We start from the raw sequence: 16,956 nt of genomic DNA, 5'->3' as shown, positions 1-16,956 counted from the left end.
TGGGCGGGGGCGGAGGGGGGGGGGGTAGCAGGGTAAATATGTGGGCCCACCAGGTTGGGGTCAGGTACAGTCTCGATGGGCTGAATGGCCTCCTTCTGCACTGTAGGAATTCTATTCTATTTCTATCTCTCCATCCACTCAGAACATAAGAAATACGGCTAGGAGCAGGCCTTATGGCCCCTCCAGCCTGCTCCATCATTCAATAAGACCGAACTTCAATCTCAACTCCATTTTCACAGCTAATTCCAACATCCCTTGATTTCCTTAAGACTCCAAAGATCTGTCTTTACCTAGAAGATATACATTGATTGGATAACCACAGCAGCAGCCTGGGTTTGAGAACCCCCGAACATTCACAACTCTGTTAATGAAGACATTTCTCATCTCAGTGCTTATCCCCTTACCCAAAACCCTGTACAATTGCAGCACGATTTCCTTATTCCTGTACCCCAACATCCAATGTGCCATACGTCTTTCTAACTGCTGGCTGCATCCACATATTAACTACATTTTTCTGCATTACAAGCACCCAAATCACCCTGAAGACCATCATCCCATAGCTTGTCACCTTGTCAAAAATATTCTGCTTTTATAATCTTCCTACCAAAGTGAACATTCCTCCACGTTCATATTCCTTTGCAGACTCGGTATCCTCCACACAGCTTACTTGTATATCATTAATAAATTTGGATACATGGCCCTTCCAGTCTCTTCACTGAAGTCACTAATATAGTTTGTAAATAGCTAAAGCCCCAGTACTGATCCCTATGGCACTCCATTGCAACAGTTTGCTGACCTGCAAATGACCCATTTATTCCAGCTGTTTTTGTCCTTGGACTGATCCTCAATGCACGCTATTAAACCCCCCCGCCGCCCCCGCCATAAGTCCTCATCTTGTGCTGCCACAGCATCAGGAGCAAGACTGATGCCGTGGCAGCACAAGACTGAAATGATCAGATCACAAGGCCAACACAGAGTAACCGTTACCCTGATGGAGGAAGAGAAGAACACAAGTAGTTCTCACCATCAAGACAGACCATCTCCACATTTTCAGAGTCCTGTCTTAGGATCGTACAGCACAGCAGGTCATTCAGCCCATCATGCCCTTTGCGGGTTCTTTGAAAGAGCTGTCCAATTAGTTTCACTGCTCTATTTCAAGATAATCCCCATTATCAAGTATTATCCAATTCTCTTCTGATAGTTACTGTTGAATCTGCTTCCACCATCGTGTGAACCCCCCCAGGGCTTGCCTGGAATCTCCAGGACACAGTGTGCGACCCTGGAAAAAAATCATTGGGACATTGAAACAGTTCGTTCCTTTTCTTCTTCGAACACTCTTTACCAGATATGAATTAAAATTGAAAATGAGGAAAGGCGGCTGCTTGGCTGACAGTCAAGCAGCATCCAACTGGATAACAAGTCATTCTGCTTTCCAATTGGCGCAAGAAAGCAGTGCGTCACAAGGATGGATGTGTTGGCCAAGTAATGGCTGGAACGTGGATTAAGTCATATGATGAAACCTCCAGGGCTGCATTTAATCACAGTTGGCAACTCTACTTTTAGGCAGCACATTCCTAACCATAACAACTCTCGCCATAAAACAACTTCTCATCGCTCTTGCTGTGTCAAATTAAATCTGTGACCTCTGCTTACTGACCCTTTTGTCAGTGGAAACCGATTCTCTTTATTTATTTCATCATCTTAAATACCTCGATCAAAACTGCCCTCCTCAATCTTTGCTGCTCAAAAGAGAACAACCTCAGCTTCACCAGTTTCTCCACAGAACTGAAGTCACCCACCTCTGGTCCTGTTCTGAATGTGGTGTGGCTGTCGGAACAAAGCTGACAATGGCTGCAGCCATACAGACCTCAAAGTGTTAATGGTTAGCTTCGCATGGAGTGCGTGGGGGAAGGGGAAGAGACGCAGGCTAATTGACTGCAGCTGAAACCCTGAACAGTCAGACTGGAGCTGCCTGGGGAACTCAGGCAGGATTCACTTAGAGAAGCCAAAAAAACAGGGCCCAGAAGATAGAACAGATGGTTAGGGTCATGGAATTGGTTCCCTCGGCTCCAAGTTCATCACAAATTCCACTGTCAGTCCCTCTTCCCCACCCCCACCACAATCCGTACAATTTAACAGACTGGAATATCAGAACTCTTACTTCGTTCAACAGGAAAGCAGAGGGGGTAGAATCTCTTGGTTCAGTGCTGCAGCATTAAGCCTTTGCACAGATAGAACCCACAGCTCCTCATGCTGCCTTGTATCTTCGTAACATTAAACCAGAGGCCATTCAGCCCCTCAGGCCTGTTCAGTCAATTAAATCGTGATTGATCTGTGACTGAATTCCATTTGTTCACCTTTGATCCAAATCTCCTGATATCCTTATCCAAAAATATTCGCTCAATCTTGAAAACTACAATTAACCCTCCAACATCTTTTTGAGGGAGAGGGTTCAGATTTCCATCAACGTGTGAAAAAGTGCTTCCAATTTCCTTCATGGCCTGGCCAGATGAATTCTTTCTGGGGCTAAGCCCTTCCATTCTTTCCTTTCTGTCCTCCCCATCCCATAACCTCCCCACACCCGAGATGCCTTTGAAATGTGACTGCACCACCGTTATGCACTAGCCATCTTAACTAGACATAAAGCTATTGGTCCATGTGAGCATTTGCAAAGCTACACCTTCAATCTCAAAGATCCAATCACTTGCTGCCTTCATCAGACCATGAAGTCACAGGGGCAAAAGGACTGCATTCTGTACCTGGCTGGTGAGGCACCATGTGACTATGAGAAAGCACCAGGTTGAATGAGATTAGGTAAGATTGCAACGGGAGGAAAATGATGACCAGTGCTGAAGAGGAGTGTTGTAAAGTGGTGTAGGAAGTTAGACATCGGACAACAGAGAGAGCACAGCCTACGATGGAGTGTGTAATGGAAAAGAGCAGGCAAGAGATATAGCAGTTATTTGCATCGAATGTACAGAACAGGAACAGGCCATTCAGCCCATATGGCTGACGCACATGTTTATGCTCCACAAGCAACTCCTCCCACTGAATCTCACCCTGTCAGAATGTGCTTTAAACCCTTTCCCCCTCATGTAACTGAGGAATGAATTGATGCTATTCACCTCAACAATCAATCTGTTGGAGCGATCAACATCTCTGGGAAGAACGTTTCTCCCAAATTCCTTATCTGATTTTATAGTGACTCTCTTCTGTTTATCGTCCCGCATTCGGACCTCCCCACCAAATGGAAACATCCTGTTTGCATCTAAGCAGAATGGGCATACAGGTGGCAGATGAAGTTCAATGCAGAGAAATGTGAAATGATTCATTTTGTTAGAAGTAACATGAGAGAGACAATAAAAAATAGGGGGAACAATTCTAAAGGGGATGCAGGAGCAGAGAGACCTGGGTGTGTATGTGCAAATATGTTTGCAGGTGGCAGGGCAGGTTGAGAGAGCAGTTAATAAAGTATACAATATTCTAGGCTATAATGGGGCATGGAAAACAAGTGCAAGGAGGTTATGTTGAGCTTGTATAGGACACTAGTTTGGCCTCAGCTGGAGTATTGTGTCCAATTCTGGTAGCCCCTCTTGAGGATCAACCCTGGTACAATGGAGAGTGCAGGAGAGCATGCCAGGAGCAGCACCAGACATACCTAAAAATGAGGTGTCAACCTGGTGAAGCTGCCAAACAGGACTACTTGCATGCCAATTGGCAAAAACAGCAAGTGATAGACAGAGCTAAGTGATCCCACAACCAACGGATCGGATCCAGCTCTGCAGTCCTGCCACATCCAGTCATGGAGTGGTGGACAATGAAACAACTCACTGGAGGCGGCGACTCCACAAATGTCCCCATCCTCAATGTTGGAGGAGCCCAGTACAGAGCAAAGATAGAGCGGAAGCATTTGCAACCATCATCAGCCAGAAGTGTTGAGTGGATGATCCATCTCGGCCTCCTCCAGTGGTCCCCAGCCAATTCGATTCACTCCACATGATATCAAGAAACAGTTGGAGGAACTGGGTACTGCAAAGGCTATGAGCCCTGAAAATATTACAGCAACAGTGTTGAAGATTTGTGCTCCAGAACTTCCTGCTCCCTTAGCCTAGCTCTTCCAGTAGTTACAACACCGACATCTACCCGACAATGTGGAAAATTGCTCAGGCATGTCTTGTACACAGAAATCAGGACAAATCCTACCTGGCGAATTAGCCTCCCATCAGTCTACTCTCGATCATCAGCGAAGTGATGGAAGGGGTCATCAACAGTGCTATCGAGCAGCACCTGCTCAGTGATGCCCAGTTTGGGTTTCGCCAGGGTCACTCAGCTCCTGACCTCGTTACAGTCTTGGTTCAAACATGGACAAAAGAGCTGAATTCCAGGGGTTAGGTGAGAGTGACAGCCCTTGACATCAAGGCCGCATTTGACCAAGTATAGTATCAAGAAGCCCTAGCGAAACTGGAGCCAATGGGAATCAGGGGGCAAACTCTCCACTGGTTGGAGTCAGACCTGGTACATAGGAAGATGGTTGTGGTGGTTGGAGGACAATCATCTCAGTCCTGGGACATCTTTGCAGGGGTCTCTCAGGGTAGTGCCCTAGGCCCAACAATCTTTAACTGCTTCATCAATGACCTTCCCCCTGTGACAAGGTCAGAAGTGAGGATGTTCACTGATGATTGCACAATATTCAGCACCATTTGAGATTCCTCAGATACTGAAGTAGTCCATGTCCAAGGGCAGCAAGAACTGGACAATATCCAGGCTTGGCTGACAGGTAACAAGTAACATTCAAGCCACACAAGTGCCAGGCAATGACTATCTCCAACAGGAGAGAATCTAACCTTGACATTCCATGGCATCACCATCATTGAATTCCCCCACTATCAACATCCTGGGAGTTACCATTCACCAGAAAAGTTTATTTACTAGTCACAAGTAAGGTTTACATTAACACTGCAATGAAGTTACTGTGAAATTCCAAGATGAACTGGACTAGCCATATAAATAGTCTGTCAACAAGAGCAGGTCAGAGTCTAGGAATCCTGCAGCGAGTAACTCACCTCCTGACTCCCCAAAGCTTGTCCACCATCTACAAGGCACAAGTCTGTTGTGTGATGGAATACTCCCCACTTGCCCTGATGGGTGCAACTCCAACAACACTCAAGAAGCTCAACACCATCCAGGACAAAGTATTGGCATCCCCTCCACAAACATTCACTCCCTCCACCACCGACAGACAATGGCAGCAGTGTGTACCATCTACAAGACGCACTGCCGGAACTAACCAAGTTTCCTTCAACAGCCCCTTCCAAACCCATGACCACTTCCATCTAGAAGGACAAGAGCAGCAGATGCATGGGAACACCACCACCTGAAAATTCCCCAACTCACTCACCATTCAGACTTGGAAATATATCGCTGTTCCTTCACTGCAGCTGGGTCAAAATCCTGGAACTCCTTCCTAACTACACTGTTGGTGTTTCTGAACCACATGGACTGCATCAATTCAAGCCAGCAACTCATCAGCAAATTCTCAAGGGCAATTAGGGATGGGCAATAAATGCCGGGATAGCCAGTGATGCCTATGCTCAGCACAGTTAGTGAGTCCACAAGAGCAACAGCAACAAGTGCTCAGTGCCCACTCTGGGTACATTACATAAGAACATAAGAACTAGGAGCAGTAGGCCATCTGGCCCCTTAAGCCTGCTCCGCCATTCAATAAGATCATGGCTGATCTTTTCGTGGACTCAGCTCCACTTACCCGCCCGCTCACCATAACCCTTAATTCCTTTCCTGTTCAAAAATTTATCCTTGCCTTAAAAACATTCAATGAGGTAGCCTCAACTGCTTCAGAGGGCAGGAAATTCCACAGATTCACAACCCTTTGTGTGAAGAAGTTCCTCCTCAACTCAGTCCTAAATCTGCTTCCCCTTATTTTGAGGTTTTGCCCCCTAGTTCTAGTTTCACCCGCCAGTGGAAACAACTTCCCTGCTTCTATCTATCTATTCCCTTCATAATCTTATATGTTTCTATAAGATCTCCCCTCATTCTTCTGAAATCCAATGAGTATAGCCCCAGTCTATTCAGTCTCTCCCCATACGTCAACCCTCTCAACTCCGGAATCAACCTAGTGAATCTCCTCTGCAGCCCCTTCAGTGCCAGTATATCCTTTCCCAAGTAAGGAGACCAAAACTGTACACAGTACTCCAGGTGTAGCCTCTCCAGCACCTTATACAGCTGCAACATAACCTCACTCTTTTTAAACTCCATCCCTCTAGCAATGAAGGACAAGATTCCATTTGCCTTCTTAATTACCTGCAGCACCTGCAAACCAACTCCTTGAGATTCCTGCACAAGAACACCCAGGTCCTTCTGCACAGCAGCATGCTGCAATTTTTTACCATTTAAATAATAGTCCATTTTGCTGTTATTACTACCAGAATGGATGACCTCACATTTACCAACATTGTACTCCATCTGCCAGACCCTTACCCACTCACTTAGACTATCTATATCCCTTTGCAGGCTTTCAGCATCCTCTGCACACTTTGCTCTGCCACTCATCTTAGTGTCATCTGTGAATTTTGACACTACGCTTGGTCCCCAACTCAAAATCATCTATGTAAATCGTAAACAATTGCGGTCCCAACACTGATCCCTGAGGCACACCACTAGTCATTGATCGCCAACCAGAAAAACACCCATTTACCCTCACTCTTTGCCTTCTTAACTCTTAGCCAATCCTCTATCCATGCTAATACATTACCTGTAACACCGTGCACCTTTATCTTATGTAGCAGTCTTTGGTGCAGCACCTTGTCAAATGCCTTCCGGAAATCCAGATACACCACATCCACAGGTTCCCCATTGTCCACTACACATGTAATGCTCTGGGTGCCCACAACATGTGCAGCCAGCATTCACTCGCTCTTGAAATTGAATCAATGTAGTGCAAAACAAGAATATTGGCAGCAAATTCCTACAAAGAAATAAAGCCATAGCCAAATTTCTTCAGTGTTTCCAATCTGCATCTCAACATGGTCCTCAATTTCATCCCTGCCTTTGTGACCTCTGAACTCGACTATTCCATCGCACGTTTGACTGTTTTCCCACATGCTATCCTCCTCCGTACACTTGAACTAATTCAAAACTCTGCTGCTCGTGTCGCAATGCACACCAAGTGCCAGTCACCATCTCCATCCTCCTGCCACCAGCCATGCCTGCTTCCAGTGCCTAATTCACTTGGACAGATCTCCTTTTCCATCTTCAACCCTTTCACCCTGGGAGAACTGTGTCCCAAATTCCTTCTGCACTGGCATCCAACCACACTGATACAAAGCAAGGAGTACATCTTGTTCTGACTTCCTAAATCTCACTGCCAGCCAGTTCACATTGATGTGTGGGAGGTTCAGCCTTGAGTGGAATCTTCTGCACCAACCCAATCTATCAACACCACCATTTCATCCAACCCCATCACTGAATCATTAACTGTTCTATATTACATTGCCCGAATCCGTCAATAACCATTTTATCCACTGTCACTCCTATCCTCCAGTCCAGTGGTGGGTAACTTGTGGCCCAGGAACCACATGCGTCCCATCTGGATTCTGAGTGCGGACCATGAGACATTTTGTTGACCGTTGCCCATGCGCAGGGTTGCCACAGTCTCCTGATTTCCATCTGGGTAATTTTTTTCCTACTGGTGCGACTGAAGTGATTCGCACATAAAGCAAGGACAAGTGAAGTGCATGCTGATTGCTCTCAACATTGACTATGAGAGCCATACCCTCCCTGTGTCCAAAGCTTACAGAGTCAGAGGTTTACAGCATGGAAACAGGCCCTTCGGACCAACTTGTCCATGCCGCCCTTTTTTTAAAAAAACCCCTAAACTAATCCCAATTGCCCGCATTTGGCCCATATCCCTCTATACCCATCAAACCCATGTAACTATCTAAATGCTTTTTAAAAAGATAAAATTGTACCCGCCTCCACTACCACCTCTGGCAGCTTGTTCCAGACACTCACCACCCTCTGTGTGAGAAAATTGCCCCTCTGGACCCTTTTGTATCTCTCCCCTCTCACCTATGCCCTCTAGTTTTAGACTCCCCTACCTTTGGGAAAAGATATTGACTATCTACTTTGTCTATGCCCCTCATTATTTTATAGACCTCTATAAGGTCACCCCTCAGCCACCTACGCTCCAGAGAAAAAAGTCCCAGTCTATTCAGCCTCTCCTTATAACTCAATCCATCAAGTCCGGGTAGCATCCTAGTAAATCTTCTGCACTCTTTCTAGTTTAATAATATCCTTTCTATAATAGGGTGACCAGAATTGCACACAGTATTCCAAGTGTGGCCGTACCAATGTCTTGTACAACTTCAACAAGACGTCCCAACTCCTGTATTCAATGTTCTGACCGATGAAACCAAACCTTCTTCACCACTCTGTCCACCTGTGACTCCACTTTCAAGAAGCTATGAACATGTACCCCTGGATCTTTTTGTTCTGTAACTCTCCCCAACGCCCTACCATTAACTGAGTAAGTCCTGCCCTGGTTCAATCTACCAAAATGCATTACCTCGCATTTGTCTAAATTAAACTCCACCTGCCATTCATCAGTCCACTGGCCCAATTGATCAAGATCCCGTTGCAATTGGAGATAACTTTCTTCACTGTCCACTATACCACCAACCTTGGTGTCATCTGCAAACTTACTAACCATACCCCCTATATTCTCATCCAAATATTTACATGTTACATATTTATTTTGTTTTTACCATTTGAAGCTGATGTTCCTATTAATATATAAATGATTAAGCATTTTCGATAACTCAATGAAATATTCAGCATGTATTAAATGTATTTAATCTTATTCATGGGTTCATGTTTAGTGAACAAGCTTAACTTCAGTGCGGCCCACTGAAATGAGGGAGGACCACTCATGCGGCCCACTTACTGGTCTAGTCTTGGTGATCCACAAATCTATGTTTGGAGTGCTCACTCATGCCAAGCTCCCTGTACCCGTCAGCCAGCCCTACGTGTTCCCACTGTCTTCTTGCGATAATCCCTCTATGGCCTTGTGTCATTGTGTGAAAACAGTTCCACTGCCACAGCAGCCTGTCTCTCTCTCTCTGTTCCTCATCCTGGACTGGGTGCTGCTACCTTTACCCATCCTCAAACACTCCACCAGTAAAGTTCCAGTAGATCAAAGTTTTGCTAACAGAGAGTTGGTATAAATGGGCCATTTTCTAGTTGACAGAATGTGATGATAACTAGAATGAAGGGACTGGAAGTCTGGTTGCTAAATTTGCCGATAACACAAAGACAGGTAGGGAAGTAAATTGTGAAGTGGACATGAGGAGGTTAGAAAGGGACATAGAAAGGTTAAGCAATTGGGCAAAAATCTGGCAAATGGAGTGTAAACTAGAACTAGGAATCACTCATTTAAGACGGAGATGGAGAAATTCTGAGGAGCACAAGACTTTGGAACTCTCGTTTTCAATTTGGTGGTGAAAGCAGAATTTTTGAATATTTTGAAGGCAGAAGTGGATAGATTCTTGATAAGCAAGGGTGATACATGCACAGATGAATGAGGAGCTGGAGATCGTCACTTGGCCCCTCCAGCCTGCTTCGCTGTTCAATAAGATCAAAGCTGGTCCGATTGTAACCTGAACCCACATTCCTGCCTTCCCCCAACAAGAGGAAACATCCTCGTAACATCCACCCTGTCATTACCTCTCAGGATCTTTAAAGGATTCACTCAAGCTACCTCTTATTCTCCACATGCTCCAACCTCTTTGTCCCTCTGGTTAATAGGCTCTAAACTTGTGCCACATCAATGGAACTTTCTAGAACATGATGGACTGACAACACACAGAATCGGTCGGGTTCCATCACAAACCCTGTATCCCACGCAGTCCGATTGCTGTACCCTGCATGCCATGGCTCCACTCCCTTTGCTCCATTTCCGCACTATATATCCCAGCTCCGCTACAGAACAGTGGCCATGTCTCCCGAACGTAGTGAACATTACAAATGGCTGCTGCACTGCTTCGTTAAAAGGCTGCTTCTACATTCCACGCACTCCTGAACGGTGACACAATAATGTCTTCCACTGAATTGTAATGCTGCCAATTCCACATTGCAAATAGCCCAACCCCACCTAAAAGCACCTTTTATTCAGTCGAAGTCTGTCACTGGCAAGATCTCAATCTTCCCCCAGTGTCTTTTCCCACACTTCACCCTTGGTACCCTCTAGGATACTAGTCCCTCAGTTGATACAGCAACTTAATTCAACCACTCAGATCCATTGGTCACACCAGTAAAATGAATAAACACAGCAAAAGCAAATGTTTCCTCAGTCCCCAAAGGAAATAATCACAATTGACCCCCTGGGCCCAGTCTCTCACACTGATCCCCCACTCAAGTTTTTAGGTGTCCAGAACACCAACAACCTGTCCTGGTTCCCCCCATGCCAACGCACCATTGCCTGCCTCTACTTTCTCAGAAGACTAAGGAAATTTGGTATGTCCACTACGACTCTCATCAACTTTTACATTTGCACCATAGAAAGCATTCTTTCTGGATGCATTACAACTTTGTATGGCTCCTACTCTGACCATAGAATCCCTACAGTGCAGAAAGAGACCATTCGGCCCATCTAGTCTGCACCAACCACAATCCCACCCAGACTCATAACCCCACATATTTACCTTGCTAGTCCCCATGATACTATAGTCAATTTAGCATAGCCAATCAACCGAACCCACACATCTTTGGACTATGGGAGGAAACCCATGCAGACGCAGGGTAAATGTGCAAAGTCCACATTGACAGTGACCCAAGGCTGGAATTGAACCCAGGTCCCTGGCGTTGTGAGGCAGCAGTGCTAACGACTGTGCTGCCCAAGACCTCAAGAAATTACATAACAATCCATCACGCAAACCAGCCTCCCATCCATTGACTCTGTCGACTTCCCGCTGCCTCGAAAAAGCAGCCAACATCATTAAGGACCCCACACAGTCCGGAAATTCTCCCTTCCACCTTCTTCCATCAGGAAAAAGATACAAAAGTCTGAGGTCACGTACCAACTGACTCAAGAACAGCTTCTTCCCTGCTGCTGTCAGACTTTTGAATGGACCTACCTCGCATTAAGTTGATCTTTCTTTACATCCTAGCTATGGCTGTAATACTACATTCTGCACTCTCTCCTTTCCTTCTCTGTGATCGGTATGCTTTGTATAACGCGCAAGAAACAATATTTTTCTCATGGTAAAATACTGCGGATGCTGGAATCTGAAACAAAGAGAGAAGCTGCTGGAGAATCTCAGCGAGTCTGTGAGTATCTGTGGGGAGAGAATGGAGACGTTTCCCCCTGAGCCGTTATCCCTCTCTGTGCAGATGCTGAGATTCTCCAGCAGTTTCTGGTTTTGAAACTTTACTTTTGACTGAATCCCAACACAGGCGGCAATAATAAATCAGACCCAATCTCACTGACAGCAGACTGAGCCTGCAGTTCTCACCCTGGCGCTGCTCACCAGCTCTGACCGGGGACTGAGCTGCGGCCCGATACTCGATCCAGCTCTGACCCGGCAACAAACCCCCAGAGGCGGCTCCGAGCCCGCTGCCCGGCTCTCCCGCTGCTGTCTCTCCGTGCCGAGTGGCGGAGCCGCGGATCTGGGCCCGGGTCTGTCTCCCGCCCCGAGCTCAGGCTCTTTACCTCACTCTCACTCTCTCCGGCTCCAACCGCCACCTCCGCTCCCGCCCGGAAACTGAGCCCAGGCCCCGCCCCGCGACACATTTCCGGCCCCGCCCCCAGACCGAGGGCCCACCCCCAAGACGGGCCCGCCTCCAATCCCAAGCCCCGCCCCCAGACCGAAAGCCCTCCCCCAAACTGAGACCCCGCCCCCAACCGCCAAACGCAGCCCCCACCACAAACCCCGCCTCCAAACTGAGACCCCGCCCCAATCCAGCTCCCGTCCCCAATCCCAAGCTCCGCCCCCAGACCCAAACCCCGCCCCATTCCGGTCTTCCTCCGCCTCTGCACCCTCCTTCTTCTCCATCGGCCCCCCCTTCTTCTCTTCCCTCCCCGATCCAGTGCTCCCACCTCCATTCCCTCTCATCCAAACCCTCACTTCCATCCCCCTGAATGCCTCCCCCACCCGCCCCAGCTCTCTAACCCTCAACCCCCCCCATCCCCCTGGGATAGCTGGGGGGGGGTACCCCAGCTTTCTAACCCACATATTCCCCACCCCCCCAATTCTCTAACCCACAACCTCCCACACCCCTTTCATTAGACACACCTCCCATCCCGGAGGCTCCCCCCCATCACCTTTGCCTTCCCCTCCCCACGCCATCCCCCTCGCCTTCCCCCCCATCCCCCTCACCTTTCCCCCCTCGCCTTCCCCCCCATCCCCCTCACCTTTCCCCCCTCGCCTTCCCCCCATCCCCCTCACCTTTCTCCCATCCCCCTCACCTTCCCCCCCATCCCCCTCGCCTTCCCCCATCCCCCTCGCCTTCCCCCTCACCTTTCCCCCCTCGCCTTTCCCCCCATCCCCCTCGCCTTTCCCCCCCGCCTTTCCCCCCATCCCCCTTGCCTTTCCCCCCCATCCCCCTCGCCTTTCCCCCCATCCCCCTCGCCTTTCCCCCCATCCCCCTCGCCTTTCCCCCCATCCCCCTCGCCTTTCCCCCCCATCCCCCTCGCCTTTCCCCCCATCCCCCTCGCCTTTCCCCCCCATCCCCCTCGCCTTTCCCCCCCATCCCCCTCGCCTTTCCCCCCCATACCCCTCGCCTTTCCCCCCCATCCCTCTCGCCTTTCCCCCCCATCCCCCTCGCCTTTCCCCCCCATCCCCCTCGCCTTTCCCCCCCATCCCCCTCGCCTTTCCCCCCCATCCCCCTCGCCTTTCCCCCCCATCCCCCTCGCCTTTCCCCCCCATCCCCCTCGCCTTTCCCCCCCATCCCCCTCGCCTTTCCCCCCCATCCCCCTCGCCTTTCCCCCCCATCCCCCTCGCCTTCCCCCCCATTCCCCTCGCCTTCCCCCCCATTCCCCTCGCCTCCCCCCCATCCCCCTCGCCTTCCCCCCCATCCCCCTCGCCTCCCCACCCATTCCCCTCGCCTTTCCCCCATCCCCCTCGCCTCCCCCCCATCCCCCTCGCCTTCCCCCCCATCCCCCTCGCCTCCTCACCCATTCCCCTCGCCTTTCCCCCCCATCCCCCTCGCCTTTCCCCCCCATCCCCCTCGCCTTTCCCCCCATCCCCCTCGCCTTTCCCCCCCATCCCCCTCGCCTTTCCCCCCATCCCCCTCGCCTTCCCCCCCATCCCCCTCGCCTTCCCCCCCATCCCCCTCGCCTTCCCCCCCATTCCCCTCGCCTTCCCCCCCATTCCCCTCGCCTTCCCCCCCATTCCCCTCGCCTTCCCCCCATTCCCCTCGCCTCCCCACCCATTCCCCTCGCCTCCCCACCCATTCCCCTCGCCTCCCCACCCATTCCCCTCGCCTCCCCACCCATTCCCCTCGCCTCCCCACCCATTCCCTCGCCTTCAGCTAATCCCCCTCGCCTTCCCCCCCATACCCCTCGCCTTTCCCCCATCCCCCTCGCCTTCCCCCCATCCCCCTCGCCTTCCCCCCATCCCCCTCGCCTTCCCCCCATCCCCCTCGCCTTCCCCCCATCCCCCTCGCCTTCCCCCCATCCCCCTCGCCTTCCCCCCATCCCCCTCGCCTTCCCCCATCCCCCTCGCCTTCCCCCATCCCCCTCGCCTTCCCCCCATCCCCCTCGCCTACCCCCCATCCCTCTTGTCTTCCCCCATCCCCCTCGCCTTCCCCCATCCCCCTCGCCTTCCCCCATCCCCCTCGCCTTCCCCCATCCCCCTCGCCTTCCCCCATCCCCCACGCCTCCCCCCCCCCATCCCCCTCGCCTTCCCCCCCCCATCCCCCTCGCCTTCCCCCCCCCATCCCCCTCGCCTTCCCCCCCCCATCCCCCTCGCCTTCCCCCCCCCATCCCCCTCGCCTTCCCCCCCCCATCCCCCTCGCCTTCCCCCCCCATCCCCCTCGCCTTCCCCCCCCCATCCCCCTCGCCTTCCCCCCCCCATCCCCCTCGCCTTCCCCCCCCCATCCCCCTCGCCTTCCCCCCCCCATCCCCCTCGCCTTCCCCCCCCCATCCCCCTCGCCTTCCCCCCCCCCCATCCCCCTCGCCTTCCCCCCCCCATCCCCCTCGCCTTCCCCCCCCCCCATCCCCCTCGCCTTCCCCCCCCCCCATCCCCCTCGCCTTCCCCCCCCCCCATCCCCCTCGCCTTCCCCCCCCCCATCCCCCTCGCCTTCTCCCCCCCCCATCCCCCTCGCCTTCCCCCCCCCATCCCCCTCGCCTTCCCCCCCCCATCCCCCTCGCCTTCCCCCCCATCCCCTTCACCTTCCCCCCCATCCCCCTCGCCTTCCCTCATGGGAGGTTAGTTAGGAAGGTTCAGTCGCTAGGTATTCATGGGGAGGTAGTAAATTGGATTGGACACTGTCTCAATGGAAGAAGCCAGAGAGTGGTCGTGGAGGATTGCTTCTCTGAGTGGAGGCCTGTGACGAGTGGTGTTCCGCAGGGATCGGTGTTGGGTCCATTGTTGTTTGTCATCCATATCAATGATCTGGATGATAATGTGGTAAATTGGATCAGCAGGTTTGCTGATGATACAAAGATTGGAGGTGTAGTGGACAGTGAGGAAGGTTTTCAAAGCTTGCAGAGGGATTTGGACCAACTAGAAAAGTGGGCTGAAAAATGGCAAATGGAATTTAACGCAGACAAGTGTGAGATATTGCACTTTGGAAGGACAAACCAAAGTAGAACGTACAGGGTAAATGGTAGGACTCTGAAGAGTGCAGTTGAACAGAGGGATCTGGGAATACAGGTACAGAATTCCCTAAAAGTGACGTTACAGGTGGATAGGGTCGTAAAGAGTGCCTTTGGTACATTGGCCTTTATAAATCGGAGTATCAAGTATAAAAGTTGGAGTGTTATGGTAAGGTTATATAAGGCATTGGTGAGGCCGAATTTGGAGTATTGTGCACAGTTTTGGTCACCTAGTTACAGGAAGGATGTAAATAAGGTTGAAAGAGTGCAGAGAAGGTTCACAAGGATGTTGCCGAGACTTGAGAAGCTGAGTTACAGAGAGAGATTGAATAGGTTGGGACTTTATTCCCTGGAGCGTAGAAGATTGAGGGGAGATTTGATAGAGGTGTATAAGATTTTGATGGGTATAGATAGAGTGAATGCAAGCAGGCTTTTTCCGCTGAGGCTAGGGGAGAAAAAAACCAGAGGGCATGGGCTAAGGGTGAAAGGAGAAAAGTTTAAAGGGAATATTAGGGGGGGGCTTCTTCATGCAGAGAGTGGTGGGAGTGTGGAATGAGCTGCCGGGTAAAGTGGTAAATGCTTTTAACATTTTAACATTTAAGAAAAACTTGGACGGGTTCATGGATCAGAGGGGTGTGGAGGGATATGGTCCAAGTGCAGGTCAGGGGGACTAGGCATAACATGGTACGGCACAGACAAGAAGGGCCAAAAGGCCTGTTTCTGAGCTGTAATTTTCTATGGTTCTATGGTTCATCCCTCCCATCGCCCTTGCCTTCCCCCTTGCCTTCCCCCTTGCCTTCCCCCCCGCCTTCCCCCCCGCCTTCCCCCCCGCCTTCCCCCCCGCCTTCCCCCCCGCCTTCCCCCCCGCCTTCCCCCCCGCCTTCCCCCCCGCCTTCCCCCCCGCCTTCCCCCCCGCCTTCCCCCCCGCCTTCCCCCCCGCCTTCCCCCCCGCCTTCCCCCCCGCCTTCCCCCACGCCTTCCCCCCCGCCTTCCCCCCCGCCTTCCCCCCCGCCTTCCCCCCCGCCTTCCCCCCCGCCATCCACCCCTCCATCCACCCCCGCCCCCCCCGCCTTCACCCCCGCCATCCCCCTCGCCCTCCCCTCCCCGTCCCCCTCGCCCTCCCCTCCCCGTCCCCCTCGCCCTCCCCTCCCCGTCCCCCTCGCCCTCCCCTCCCCGTCCCCCTCGCCCTCCCCTCCCCGTCCCCCTCGCCCTCCCCTCCCCGTCCCCCTCCCCTCCCCGTCCCCCTCGCCCTCCCCTCCCCGTCCCCCTCGCCCTCCCCTCCCCGTCCCCTCGCCCTCCCCTCCCCGTCCCCCTCGCCCTCCCCGTCCCCCTCGCCCTCCCCTCCCCGTCCCCCTCGCCCTCCCCTCCCCGTCCCCCTCGCCCTCCCCTCCCCGTCCCCCTCGCCCTCCCCTCCCCGTCCCCCTCGCCCTCCCCTCCCCGTCCCCCTCGCCCTCCCCTCCCCGTCCCCCTCGCCCTCCCCTCCCCGTCCCCCTCGCCCTCTCCTCCCCGTCCCCCTCGCCCTCCCCTCCCCGTCCCCCTCGCCCTCCCCTCCCCGTCCCCCTCGCCCTCCCCTCCCCGTCCCCCTCCCCTCCCCGTCCCCCCTCCCCTCCCCGTCCCCCTCCCCTCCCCGTCCCCCTCGCCCTCCCCTCCCCGTCCCCCTCGCCCTCCCCTCCCCGTCCCCCTCGCCCTCCCCTCCCCGTCCCCCTCGCCCTCCCCTCCCCGTCCCCCTCGCCCTCCCCTCCCCGTCCCCCTCCCCTCCCCGTCCCCCTCCCCTCCCCGTCCCCCTCGCCCTCCCCTCCCCGTCCCCCTCGCCCTCCCCTCCCCGTCCCCCTCGCCCTCCCCTCCCCGTCCCCCTCGCCCTCCCCTCCCCGTCCCCCTCGCCCTCCCCTCCCCGTCCCCCTCGCCCTCCCCTCCCCCGTCCCCCTCGCCCTCCCCTCCCCGTCCCCCTCGCCCTCCCCTCCCCGTCCCCCTCGCCCTCCCCGTCCCCCTCGCCCTCCCCTCCCCGTCCCCCTCGCCCTCCCCTCCCCGTCCCCCTCGCCCTCCCCTCCCCGTCCCCCTCCCCTCCCCGTCCCCCTCCCCCTCCCCGTCCCCCTCCCCTCCCCGTCCCCCTCCCCTCCCCGTCCCCC

At 53.0% G+C, this 16,956-nt stretch overlaps 1 protein-coding gene across 1 annotated transcript in view; it reads right to left on the bottom strand.

Moving 5' to 3' along the window:
• Positions 1–11,800, bottom strand: part of LOC144490343 (discoidin domain-containing receptor 2-like) — a gene marked incomplete at its 3' end in the record, with an annotated part of 32,867 nt that extends 21,067 nt beyond the window's left edge. The window contains exon 1 of the mRNA XM_078208108.1: positions 11,723–11,800. The remainder of the gene's footprint in view (positions 1–11,722) is intronic.
• Positions 11,801–16,956: the final 5,156 nt, after the last annotated feature.

This window comes from Mustelus asterias, unplaced genomic scaffold, assembly GCF_964213995.1.
Source record: "Mustelus asterias unplaced genomic scaffold, sMusAst1.hap1.1 HAP1_SCAFFOLD_3184, whole genome shotgun sequence".
Classification (NCBI taxonomy): domain Eukaryota; kingdom Metazoa; phylum Chordata; class Chondrichthyes; order Carcharhiniformes; family Triakidae; genus Mustelus; species Mustelus asterias.
This window is presented reverse-complemented; position numbering and strand designations above follow the sequence as displayed.